General features: G+C 39.8%; 1 protein-coding gene across 1 annotated transcript in view; it reads right to left on the bottom strand.

Moving 5' to 3' along the window:
* The window catches only part of FAM171B (family with sequence similarity 171 member B), a 31194-nt gene that overhangs the window by 10310 nt on the left and 7261 nt on the right, over window positions 1–13623 (bottom strand). The window lies entirely within an intron of this gene.

The following is a 13623-nucleotide window of genomic DNA, read 5'->3' as shown; positions in this document are numbered from 1 at the left end:
ATTCCTCTACTCTAATTAGAGGATCTGGTAGTTCATACACACCCAGTGTCTTGCAGAGATCATAATTACAGTGACTAAATAGTATGTTGAAAATAATAAAGCCAATTGAACAACAGTCTCAGTGTGCTCTGAATCACATTCAATTTCTCTCCCACCCTGATGGCAAATAAACTATTAGGGAATCTTTTCACAGTATGTGAAAGGGAGAGAATGCCACTTTATTTCCAGAATAAAGTCAATTTGTTGTTAAAGTATCATGGATCACTGTTAAAAATATTTTAAATAACAAATTTTCCATAATTTTGGGCACAGATATAGTACTGTTCAATATCAATGCACTACTTTGTATCCTAATACTTTCAAATACATTCATCATGAATATGCATTTCTATTTAGGTCAAATGCCAAGTTAAGTTATTTGAAACATATCTACCCAAAATCATACTTCAATTTCATCATGTTATTCCCGCTATAATTGAGATTGACACTGCACCAAGAGATTACTGCCACTGACCTTGATTTAAATGAATAGGACTTGAGGAGCCGAGTGCAATCCATCAAAAAACCCCAGGATGTAGTGGAAATGCCCTCCATGTTGGGCCTCTCTGAAATAAGTATTTATTTAGCTCTATTGTATGCATGGAGCATATTGTATATTCATGTAAAAAATGACCTGCACAGAACAAAAGCTCTGCTGGCCTCATTTATTACTGTTTACCACAGCAAAAAGTTACCAGCTGTGCCAGATTGATTCTCTGCAATGTTATACAAAACCCTACATCTCCTTTAGCAAATTGATACATATTTTCAGAAAAATAATAAAAAAACTCACCCAGTGGCACTCAAACGTATTTGACAGAATTAAACAGAAAACGCACAATAATCTTGGAACGATGTCTTCTGGTTTGCTTTTTTTTTCTTATGTAAGATATTTCGAGAATAAAATTGCTTTAAATTGCTGTGCTAGAGGGGTTTTAAATCATGTAATAATGGGGGAGGAAAAAATTACGTCATGTCAGCAAATTACGAGCTCCAAACAGCTCCTGCAGGCATTGATCCAGTTACACAGATACCAGCATCATTCCAGTGGCTGCCAAAACTTGAAAAACAGGTCACTTGCCCCTGGCCAATGACTAGTTAAAAGGCTACAGAGGAGAGGAAACAGGCTGTGTACAATATCATTATCCAGTAATCATTTGGAAGCCAGGAGTCTCTCACGAAATGGTATTCAAAAGTAAGAAATACAGTGGTAGGAAATTCAAGCTCATGCCAGTAAGAAGGAATACCAGAAATGCGTGTTATAAACTGGTGTTTTAACAGCTGGAATCAAGTCAGGAGAAAGAGTCTAGTTTCAACAACAGAAATAAGTCATAAAAAATTAAAATGTATTCAGAAAGACACACTTTCAATCATTTCATAGTTTCAATGAGGATTTTCCATTTCCTGCTGACAAAAAGCTTAACAAGAAAACACAGGAGTGAGGGCAAATGCCACAGGCCTCCTCCAGCTGTTGGTAAATTCAAAGGTTGTTCTGTGCAAACTATCTCTTCCTCTCATCTCACTCAGTTACAGCCATATTAAACCCCACTTTGTTAGAACCTTTGGGTTCCAGAAAATAAAAAAAAGACTGTGAAACCACAGAAACCTGTGCTATTTTCACTCTCTCACGGTGAACTGAAGGATATCATTGGCTGCTTTTAGCCATGCTGAACTTTGATTACTTCCTTCTCTTATGGGAAAGGCCACGGCTTTTCCCAAAAGTGACACTCTGCCTGAAGGGGTGTTGAGGAGACGTAGAGCCAGGCTGGAAATGCGGATTGAAATCTCTTTTGCTGAGACAAAGCTCTCCAGTGGCAGCTCTGGGAGAGTCCCCACCTGTGTGACTGTCACACAGAGGCAGCAGCCACTCCACAGGAGTGTTCACTTCATGGCCCTGAACATCCAGACACTGATTGAAGGAGACTCAAGCCCAGCTCTCAGTGCCTTTGGCCTTATCTTTTGTGCTAACACGAGAGTCTCCCTGACAAGAGGGAGTTGTGTCCTGCCTGCATTTGGATTTGCTAATAACAACTGCAACAGACTCTGCCAATGAGTCACTTTAAACTCCCATGCAATGGTGCTGGAAAGACTTAAAATTTTTTTTTCTTTGCACTCCTCAACAGTAATGACACAGGAGAGAGGACACGTCATTAGGCCTCTATCCAAATGCTTGGGAAATGATAATGTGTTACAAATCCAAGTGAAAAAAAGCCAGGATCCAACAGTAACAATTTTCCACTCACACAGCCACTTTCACCATAGTTTTGCAGACCAGTTGCTGCAGCCTAGTCAAAGGCAGGACATTCCCAGGGCCCCAGAGCTCACTTTGTATGCAGCTCTGGTCCTACAGCACTGATCACTTCTTTCCAACCTTGACATCCCCTGACCAGCTCCCTCCTCAAAGCAACCCCCTCACAAGCCTCACATCCATTTAATGTGCAAATTTATCATGGATTTAATGGCATTCGGTTATTAACAATGTCAGAGTAACATTCAAGACAACTAATTTGCAAAGAAAATACTGCCTGCCTTTTTCTTCCTACAAATATCTTAATTTACAAGCCTTTAATGACAAATTTAAGCCTCAACTATGATGGATACTGCAGTAGGATATTTTAAACACAATAAAATATACTGAAAAAAAAATCAGAGAAAAATAATGAACAGTTGGTTAGCTTTTTAACAAAACCAAAGCTGAAAACTTAAACAATGGATGAACCTTGTGCTTTTTTCTGGTCACTGACACGTGCCAAACACAAGTGGGTCAGCTGTATCTCAGTATTAAACAGATTTGACAGAAGTCCTACAATTAGAAGAAAGAACTCAGTCCTTACTAATTTGATTTGTGCTGCCTCAGAGGAAGGGAGTCCTCTCTTGGCAGGTCCACTGGAAATGGCAGCACCTACAGCATTGCAATGTTTCTGATAAACATTCATACAAGTGCAGCAGTCATTAGACAAAGGGAAACAAGGCCTTCTACATTTAGCTACTTCAGAAATCTCTTGGTCAGTGAAATTGATGACACCTCATTCTTTTGAGAAAAAGTATCTAATGCCTGGAATTTGGCTTCACATCACTGTCCTAACTCAGAAATCTTACCACAGAATTAAGCCAAAGAACTGCTTGGAATTGCAAGCTGGATGTAAATGTAATAGTGAAAAAAAAAATCTCAGTTATGGTCCATGTAATTTGTTCTTAATTCGGCAGACAAGCATGTCATCTGGTTACCATTTATGTGAGATTTAATTAACACAGTCAAGGCCAGAACCCTCACAGGCACCATCATGTTCCGAACCACACATATCATTAACTGAGAAATGGTGGTGAAAACACACACACACACAGGGCACTGCCCAGGAAGAATTCCTACACATTCTGCAACCCAGCCCTAAGTCCCTTTCCCTATTTATCACCCAGTTCCTGTAGCCAAAGAGGTTCTTCACCCGGGAGGAGACAGTTACTCTTCTCAATCACACAGACAACTACCCAGTCAAGCAATTATCTTATGGCATGAACAGTAACTACAACCAAAGTATTGATTAGTTCCTTCCTTCAGAGGGCACTCCTCTCACCCTTACCCAGAGATGTTTAAACCTATGCCAGAAAACCTATGTCACATACACTGATGTGACTTCTATGACAACTGACTACACCAGGCTTCCTGCTAACCAGGCAGAGGAAATTAGACTAACACCATTTCCTCAGTCTTGGTTAACTGACCAACCCTTTTCTCATCTTTAACATTCATAGAACACCATATTTTTTTGGCTTATCACAGTTAGTAATAGGAAAGATGCACTGATCTGTAAAGAAAGAATGTGTAATAAGAATATGGGGTATTACTACACATCCAATATTGCTATGGGTATTGCCACGGGGGCTGGAAATCAATGAAACACATCATCTAGACAGCCAACACACATCTGGCTTCAGTGAAAAAAGGTCACACAAAAGCCATCCTCCTGCCCACAAACATCAATCCTTGCCTCTTAAAATTTCCTTAAAACTACAGTAATAGCAGTGACAAACTGCAAAAGCATAGACTGAAAAAGTAAAAGCCAGTTTCAGTTCATTAAAAGTCCACATTGATGAAGGGGAGCTGTGGCAGCACCGGAGGGCTGTGGGGGTGATTCAGTGCAGGCCAAGCCCCGCTCCCCACAGGGCACCATCCATCCCTGGCTACCTTTGTTCTGGACTAAGGGACAAAGCACTGACACAGGACTGAGCTTTCTGCCTCGCACTGTGCATTAAAATGGCATCATAGGTGACCCCTAAACTCCCATAACTATTTTATGGGTGTATTGTGAGAGTTATTGTCAGGCACCGGGGTGAGCTCCCTGGCTGGTTTTCAATTATGCTTCTCATAGCTATCAAAGAAACTGCAAATCTAATTAATAACCTCTACAGCCAAATGGAGGCTTCATTTGTTAGCTATCAGTGTTCTTTTATCCTGTCATACTCCATGCAGTAATTTATAGACCCCAGTGCAAATGGGCACATACATGTATAAAGATCTTTCTAACCAGACACAAATCATTCTATCTATTCCAAACTGGTATCAGAGCATCCCATTTAGAAACTAATTACGTGATTCTTCATAAGCATGTTTTATATGCTGCTCCTCTGATTTAAAACAGTAGCAGAAAATAAATAGCAGAACATTATTTTTCCTCCCTAAAACAGAACAGGAATACTGCTAAAATAAAACATACAGTGCAAATGTTTTGGCCAGTGCAATTTTAACATTGCCTTTATTAATTAGTTGTTAGTACATTCTGCATATATTTCATTCTCAACAACTTATGACTTTAGTGAGAAGCAAAGAAGCTCACACTGTTCACAAAAGGGCTGAGAAAATTCAGCAAGTACCTAACCAGCTGTAAAAATCAGTTTCTTGGGAAAAGAGAATTTTAGATTTAGATGAGAACAACACACGCTTAGGACAACAAATACCATCATTCCACCTGGCTGCAAAAAGAAAATACTTGGAAGTTGACAGCTACTGACAGCCTCACTCTTGCACTTAGCAGGAGGTGAAGTTTGCATACTCCTCTCCAGAATCACTCTGGGAGTTAAAACTGTCCAGTCGGGCCCAAAACTAACCCCAAAGTGATGGGTAAAAAACAGGGGTACATAAGGACAGACACAGACTGCAGCAATTGCTAAAAATTGCCTGTTTTAGGTTGATCTTTAGGTAAAGTGGCAATATTATGGCTCTAATTTTAAAGCAAGTTCAGGCTGCTCCTTGAAATGCCCTTTGGAGAAAAGATATTGATGGTTTACTGCTCCTTGTTAGGGCTGCTGGTCACTACTGTCCAACTACAGACAGAAAATTGCTTTTAGGCAAGACAGATACTGTAAAAGATACTGTACAATTTTTTTTTAAACAAACTGAAGCACAGAGCTGATCAGCATTTGTTGCATTTGTATATGAACAGCCAATCCACATAATCTTTACAGTACAGTTCTGTAGCTCTGCACTTCCTTACAATATTTCGGTGCAAAATCAAACATTAGGATGTATATTTAAGAGAAAAGCTTTGGCAAACATCTTTACAGTGATACAGAACACATTACCAATTTCCAAGGACAAAGCAGCAAAACAAGCTCTGGGAAAGTAGGACACCACAGTATTCCCACTGCCCTATTTCTGGTCAACCAATTTCCACAGAAGGCATCTACAAAATCTCAATTAGGAGGGAGCTAAGGGTAGATCCTGGGGGGAACAGGCAGTCCCTCTGACACAGAGAAAGGCTGTTACAGTTATTTTTACTGTAGGAGGCAGTTTAACCCAATCTAGTCAGATCTAGGTGCTTCCAACCAAGCTCGTGCTGCACAGTCAAGAAAAAGTTTTAACACTTTAGAAATTAAAATGAATTTAGCACATTGTTGTCTAAGCTTTGTACTTTGTACATCAGGGTACTCAAGTGTGCTTTTGCTGGGAAAAAAAAACCCAATTATATTCTAACTCTGAGAGTTTTTCAAACTAATTCTCTTATATTTGCTTCAAAAAATGCTTTATTTCAGATACAGAGAAACACTTCCTTATCTCACCAGCATAGCTGTGATAAGCACCTGCAGACCACAGAATTGTCAGCTATCTGTACATGGGTTAAGAGGAAATGGAAATTATTTATTAGAAGCTCATTCATGTCAATACATGCATCATTTCAGCACACACTACAATATTCAGATAACCCTTCCTCCCTCCTTATTGGGAAAATTAAAAATAGAGCCTAAGGACACCTTTCACACACTATTGTAACTCCTCAGTGCCCCACATCAAGGAGGGGCTGCATCACTTGAAATAACTGGATACTTTTGCTTTTAAGACCTGAACAAAACAATGCAGGAAGACACGTAAACCCAACAGTCTGCTGTCATCTCAAACAAAAATACATGTGATTTCTCAGTTGCTGTGTTCTGAAAACTCCCTTTCCCACTTCCTATTTCCCCCTGCCTTTCATGGTGTGCTCTTTGCTCTGCTGAGCTCTGCTCAGTCTCCTCCTTTCCACAACTCAATCCACCCTGGAGTAATCTCTGTGACGAGGAGTCCCTGTAATATTTTAGCCAGTGAGATCACTGATGATGAACAAAGACCAGTACTTTTCTAAAAATGAGGTTTCCTGCCAGCCTCACGCTAGAAGGAGTGGTGAATTTATTACATGGAATTACATGCATTGAATCAAACCCATCAGGATGGGCACTTGAAAGGAACACTGCTAATCTAGCAGACTGAAAAACTGCCAGGGGTTTGCCTCTAGGAAATTAGCATGATCCAGAGAAAACTTCAAGGTTCTAAGTAAATTAGTAGGTCAAAGACTAATTATTCATTTAGTTCAAAATAGACCCCAAATACAATTTCATATTATAATAAAACTGCATCAGACAGTAGGAGGAAACTGACTGCCTGCTGACATACTGGAGCAAGTGTTATGCATTTTACAGACAGGAACAAAGCCTTTTTCACTTCTAAAAGGGATTTTGATTGGAAACAAATGCAAATGAAGAAAGAAAAAACCCCAAGACACCAGCGAAATAGAATGTTTACCTGAGTCACACCTTGTCTATTTTTTCCCAGCAGAAGTATTCATAGACTGGGCACTACTTTTTACATAGAATTAACACTGCATTTTACTGATGCTTTCACACACACAAAAAAAAAAAAAAAAAAAAAAAAAAAGTGTTAGTTGCATTTATTTACTGACAACAACTTTGTTTCACTTCAGTAGAATAATTATTTTCTTTCACTTTAACAGAATAATTATTTTCCTTTTGTACCAACATATTTCAGGGGTTTATATTTTGCATGGAGTTGTGTGCATATGTAAATAGAAATCTTAAGCAAACAACAAGAGGAAAAGGAGATTTGTTTTTTGAAGAGAGAGGTAAAGAAAACTGCAAAGCATTCTTACTAGAAATCTTGTCCTCGAATATGTGTTGAAAAATATTAATTTATGCCCAGCAGTACTTAAGCACTGAAACAATTTCCAAAGTAGTTAAGAGACATTAGGTCAGTGTACACCAATAAACAGTTCTCCCCACAACTTCTGCTATCAATTCCTCCAAATTCAGAAGCAACTTAAAGGAAAGATGAAATTTAATCAGGACTAAATATGGCCAATATTTAACTCTGGCAAACTTGAGCTGCCACATTTTGATGGGATATTTGCCCAGCATAAGGTCATTTCTCACACATGAGAAAGGCTTTAGACACTCCTAGTACTTCCCAACAGATTCCCATGCCATTAAATTCCCATCCATCTCACTCCATGACACACTTGTCCGCACTGACTGCAGCACTACCTTGAGTTCATGTTCAAGAAAAGAAAAGAAAGACAAAGAACCCCACCACGTTTAAAAACCAACCAACCAACTTCTAATGCTTACTATTATTTTAATGGATTTGGATTAGTTTATAACCTGGATGGCCTCAGTATCCAAAATCTGTACAATTGCATAGGAAAATTATAGCTTCTTCAACTTGAAGATGTGCTGTATATATGAGAGGACTGATCTGATGACTGATTTGACTAAATAAACAAAAGTAACTATTTTCTACAACCAGATGTGTTCTGCCATTAGAAGAGGTCACACTTCCATCCAAGGTCTCAGACCACAGACCAGATGCAGAAACAACCTGCACAAGCACAATAATCATTCTACAGCTGTTGGTTCCCCAGGAACCAAATACTGATGAAATGAAGGTCCTGCAAAATCAATAAAAGAAACCAGATGATCATAAGCTGTATCCCTAATGATTACTGCTGCATAATCAATGAGCACCTTCCTGGAATGATCCTGCTTGTAAGAAGTGCAGCAGAATGCCAGCAGGCTAATTCATAAAGCTGCTAACAACTCACTCTCCTATCCAGTGGGAACACACCCCCAAGCACTTTGAAGTGCTCCTGGTAAGATACAGAAAATAGAAGGAAAATTCCCCTTTATATATTTTATGGGCTACCTAAGCAAGAGGCATAAAATTCAGACAGGAAAGCAGCCATGAAGGTTAAATGGGATTTTTTCCCCCCTGTATTCCTTTAACATTGCATGGCATATATATGTCATTTCAAAAATTCCCTGGAATAATTTTGAGTACACAGCATGTACTGCTGCAAGGTACTCATTTGTTAAAGAGCTGCAAGATGTTTTTTCACCATTAGATGCCTTCTTCACAAATTAAAATCAGTCTGTGTCATCACCCGAGACAGAGCATGAGAATTCACAGGACACAATAAACCTATGAGAATTAAAATTACCATAGCAACTTTGCATTTTGATTTGCTGCTATTTTGTTGAATCAGCCAGCCTGGTTCTCAGAGCTGTGGTTACTATGGCAGACTGAAGCAGAAATTCACCTTCCTGGGGCAAGGGAGGCAGGCAGCAGACAAGATGAAATGCTGCAGTCTGCAGAGCTTCATTTATTCAGGAGTCATTTATTTTAAATATCATCTTCTGTAATTTGAGATAAGTGAGATAAATTATTAATATGACAAGAATAAAACCTTAAATAAAACTTACCTTTCAAATTAAGATTAATTTGCAAGTGAAATAGATTAAAATGAGCAAGTAAATACTAGAAAGAGCTCCTGAAACCTACAAAATAAAACAGCTTTAGATGGCATTTCAAAGGCCATTATAAGAGGTTTTTTTTTTTTTTTTTTTAATTTCAGTTTACTCACTGGCTAAGACTAAACCTGTAATGCTTCTCTTTCATTTTTTTTAATCACTGCCAGTATCATTTTACCTTGCATCAGAGTTGAGGGAATGAAAATATGAAAAATACACACTTTGTTACAGAATACTGGAGAAAGAAGTACAAAGGGAAATATTACAAAATCTTCATAATACTCTATTTCAAATATGAGGGTTTTATATAAACCCCACAATATATTATACTCCTTCAAGAAAAATGGACAAATTCCTGTTAGAGGATAAGCCAACAACATGGATTTCCCACTCATGAATTTTACAATTAAACCCTCAACATTTAAACAGCAAAAATAAATCAGTCAGCAGCAGCATCATGACAAAATGGAACCATTTCTTGTAGAGAATTTCTAAGGATTTACCAAACCTACCCTCTACCAGTCAATATACTTGGACAGAAGGAATATTCCAGTATGCTTGCAACATGAATCACCTTTGATTTTTTATCCTAACAGGTCAGGTACAGGAGTTGTCCTGTGAAATTCCTAGTGGTGGTTTGTGAATGGAATTGGCTGGAAAAAACCCTGTGCAATTTCAAACAAACCTTTAATTTGACAGGAGGAAAGAAAATCACAGGAAAACAAAGTAGCACCTGTTTAAACATGACATTTAATGCTGTGAAACCCTGAGACAGATATGAATCCACAGACTCTGTGGTATAATACACCCCACAAACCAGAAATTCAATTATCAGTGCACGTTACTCACTAATTGCAAAGGACAACTACTGTTGCATTCAGAGATATTTTTCAATAACAACCTGGTCACTACTCTTGTCTGAAAATACTTTTCTTCCCCTAAAGCTGTAACATCTTATATTACTCCTTCAAGAAAGATATTTGTAATGCTGCAGCAATGTCTGTCTCTCACCTGCAGGAAAAGATCCTCTAATCCCTTGGTAGAAGGCCATAAAGGCATATAGGGAGAAAATATAATTTAAAGTTTGCAGGACATTAGCTAAGGGTAGCTCTGTATGTGTGGAATGGGAATTTTTTATTGCAAGCATTAGGAAATCCATATTGCAGCAACAAAACAAGAGCACCCAACAAGCTACAACCTCTTTCATATAGGAATTTTCATTAAAGTTGAGTTTCATAAAGTGAATGATCAAAAAACCACTCAAAAAATAAAGAATACAACACCAGGTGTTAGAAAAACGCAGATTGCTACTCATTTTAAGTAACTCTTATTCCTCAGAGTTTAAAAAGGTTTAAAAAAGGAGCAAGTTCTATCAGATCACAGGCTAAAGGCTCAGGAGTGCACCACAATGCCATCCCTGCTCTGTGTGCATGGAGGCCATGGAGGGGAGTGTGAGTGCTGCCTGTGGTAGTGACTCAGCTCTGCTGCTGGGACTCAGCACTGCTGCCCACAGCTCAGCACCAGGGGAAGGGCTCCAGCAGCCAGCTGAAGCGCCCGGCTGGGCGTTCTCCAGCACAAACACAAGCTCCCCCTTCCCAGCAGGTGCCTTAAGTCCTGTAGGGCCTAATGGGAAAACAACTTAGCGCCATGGAAACCTTTCTAGGACGGTGGAAATGGTTTGATTGACACCGAGGCTAAGAATGGGGCAGTAAACACTTCCTTCTTCCCCCCAAATACTCCAAATTCATTCAGCTCCTCTGAGATTGTGCCAGTCGGACTGGGGGGAAACAAATCCACTCACTGATGTCTGGGACAATCTGTTCCATGGAATACTGAAGAATCCAGCAGACAACCTGTCCCTCAACAAGTTTTCTCTACTGTGCTTAAGAAAAAACACTCAGCAAAAACACAAGAGGAGGAGAAGGAACCTGACCACTAGTTAAGAGGAAAACAGCCATGACAGATTCTTTTGAGAGTGCTGCACTCAAACTATCCAGGACCTCACAAATGTTCTGCTGGGTCTCGCTTCAGCTGAATTTAATGAGAGGATTTATTCAACATCACTGGTCTGTAATCCAAAGAAACTCTCTACTGCAGCCCAGTGAGAGTAAGTTTTCTCCTCTGCTCCCAGAAACAATGGAATAAGCTCCTGTGATATATTTATCACAAGCCATAATTCGTGTTATTAACAGTTTTTATTGTTCCAAATACACAATCTACTAAAATCCTGCATTTACCCAACATAAAACAACTCATTTTGCCTGTTCAGTCACTTAATGAAATGCTTCAAAACAGAGGGAAAATATTTTCCAAAATGACATGAAAATACTTTTAAAAATTCCATTAGAGTCTATAATAGGTGGAGAGAGAAAGCACATCCTTCTTCATCCCAGCAAAATGGCCAGTATTTTCAAATATCTTCACATCACTGACCTTCCCTCCAGTATAGCTCAGATTAGCACATAGAAATTATCATCAAGATTTGCCACCTCACAGAAAACAACTTCCATGAGGACGTTCCAGCCAGTTTCATTTGGGAGCCTTGCTCATGCAGAGTCATCAATAATAAATAGATCTGGTGTTTTGCCAAGTTTCATAACCATGCTACACACCAGTGTCTATTTCAGCAGACTGAGCCAAACTGTGTGCATCACATTTATGAAACAGCCCCAAATCTGCAGCAGAGGGTGTAACTCCACTTTGTCCTGATTTGCCTGCATTAGGGGAAAGCACATGGAAGAGAGGAGCCTTGTTTAACCTTGCAAAGGAAAGGCTTTGGGTGCCCTAAAAGACAGCCTTCCCTCAGCCAGGTGTTTACCAGGGAGAAAGAGCTCTGTAGATGCTTGGCAGGGTAATGAGGGGCAACAGTGACCAAGTGCAGGGAAGGAGCTGAGTGGCCGTGAGGGATTTGCTCTTCTCTCTAAGGATAAGCAATCCTGGGAATAGGCTGTCCAGAGAGGTTCCCAAATTCTGAAACCTCTCGTGGCCTGAGGAAAGAGCTCCCAGGGGTGAGTTCAGTGCCAAGCCTGTTTTAAGAATGCCCCTGATGGCCCCTCCAGCCTAAACACCCACCCAGTTCCAGATCCTCACTCTCAAATCACAGAAAATAAACCAAACAAAGATCATCTCCACTTCATTGGTTTATTTCAGCTGCTAATTTTAATACATTTAGCAAATCTGTCTGAAGTTTTTACCTGGAGTACATCATCCTGTGATAAACTGGGGCTCACAGTTTGATGCAAATTCCATGCTTCATTATGAAAAGAGGCTGAAAAGATATGCTTTGTCTTGCATGGCCTTACTTGATAACTCTTGCAGTAAATGAAAACAGTAATGCAAATGATTCTGAAAGTAAAATCAGTTTGAGTAATGAAAGGGTTGCTCAGACTTGAAACTAAAATAACCTGCAACACAAACCCTGAAAGCTACATGCACACTCCAGTGGGCCAGTTCAAGCATTAAATACAGGTAAAAGATTAATGAGAGATAAAGAAAATAAAAGCATGTGAAATACAAGAAAACATTTCAGAAGAGGCAGATGGACTATTAAGGACCACAATGAAACAAACACATCCAAACAAAACCCACCTAAATTCAGCTCTTTCCTCCAAAATAAGCTGCAGTATAATGAGTCAGTGCTCCAACTGATCTGCCTATAACCATGCTGTGTTTAATGAAAGCACCCAAGCCAACACTCACAGGCACATGAATTGAACAACACTCCACAGACCTGAGAGCACTTTTAGGGTGCAGTGGTCACATCAGTAATGGCTATCAACCACAGTCTGCTAGGGACATGTTGAAGTGGCTCTGAGATTATCTCTATTCTTCTGTTTCATGACCTCCTAATGCACATGGCTCAATACATGCCCCACACTCATATCTATAAGCACTGCATCACGTTCACATACACACAAAAAAACCCCAACTTTCCCTACCACAGCTGTCATGCAGCTTAACCTGTATAGCTGCCCATGGTTCAGGTAAGACCCACACCAAAACCAGCAGCTTTTTCAAAATGGGACAAGATAAAAAATCACAAGGTAGAGGGACAAAATTGGTTTTTTGCTCTCTAACCACCACAAGCCACAATTTATTTCATGTAATCTCAACGAGAGGCCACCTTTTGCCTCTTCCCTTGGTAGAACTGCAGTTTCTTAGGTACCTGGCACTATCAACAGTGAATGCAGAACGCTGGAGAAAGGGTCATGAGGAAGTCCAGCAGGAGGAACTGACGCTATAACCCATCTCCTGCAAAGTGTCCTATTTCCACACTGTGACAATTGTGCCCTGAAGTCTGACTTCTTTCAGACAGCAGAGGCTCTCTGAGTCCATGTGATGAAGCATACTCAGGGAAGAGAAAGAAGGACAAGAAATTGAGGAGAAAGAAAAGGGTTCATGCCTGCCCTTGGTGAGACTTAGGAGGCTTATGCACACACAGCCAGGCAAGACCATCACTCCCAGGCCTGTGCACCCAGCAGGACACACTGATGGCTTCCAGCAGCTCCATCAGAC

Source organism: Sylvia atricapilla, chromosome 7 (genome assembly GCF_009819655.1).
Source record: "Sylvia atricapilla isolate bSylAtr1 chromosome 7, bSylAtr1.pri, whole genome shotgun sequence".
Classification (NCBI taxonomy): domain Eukaryota; kingdom Metazoa; phylum Chordata; class Aves; order Passeriformes; family Sylviidae; genus Sylvia; species Sylvia atricapilla.
Note: the sequence above shows the minus strand (reverse complement) of the source record. Positions and strands in the feature narration are given on the sequence as shown.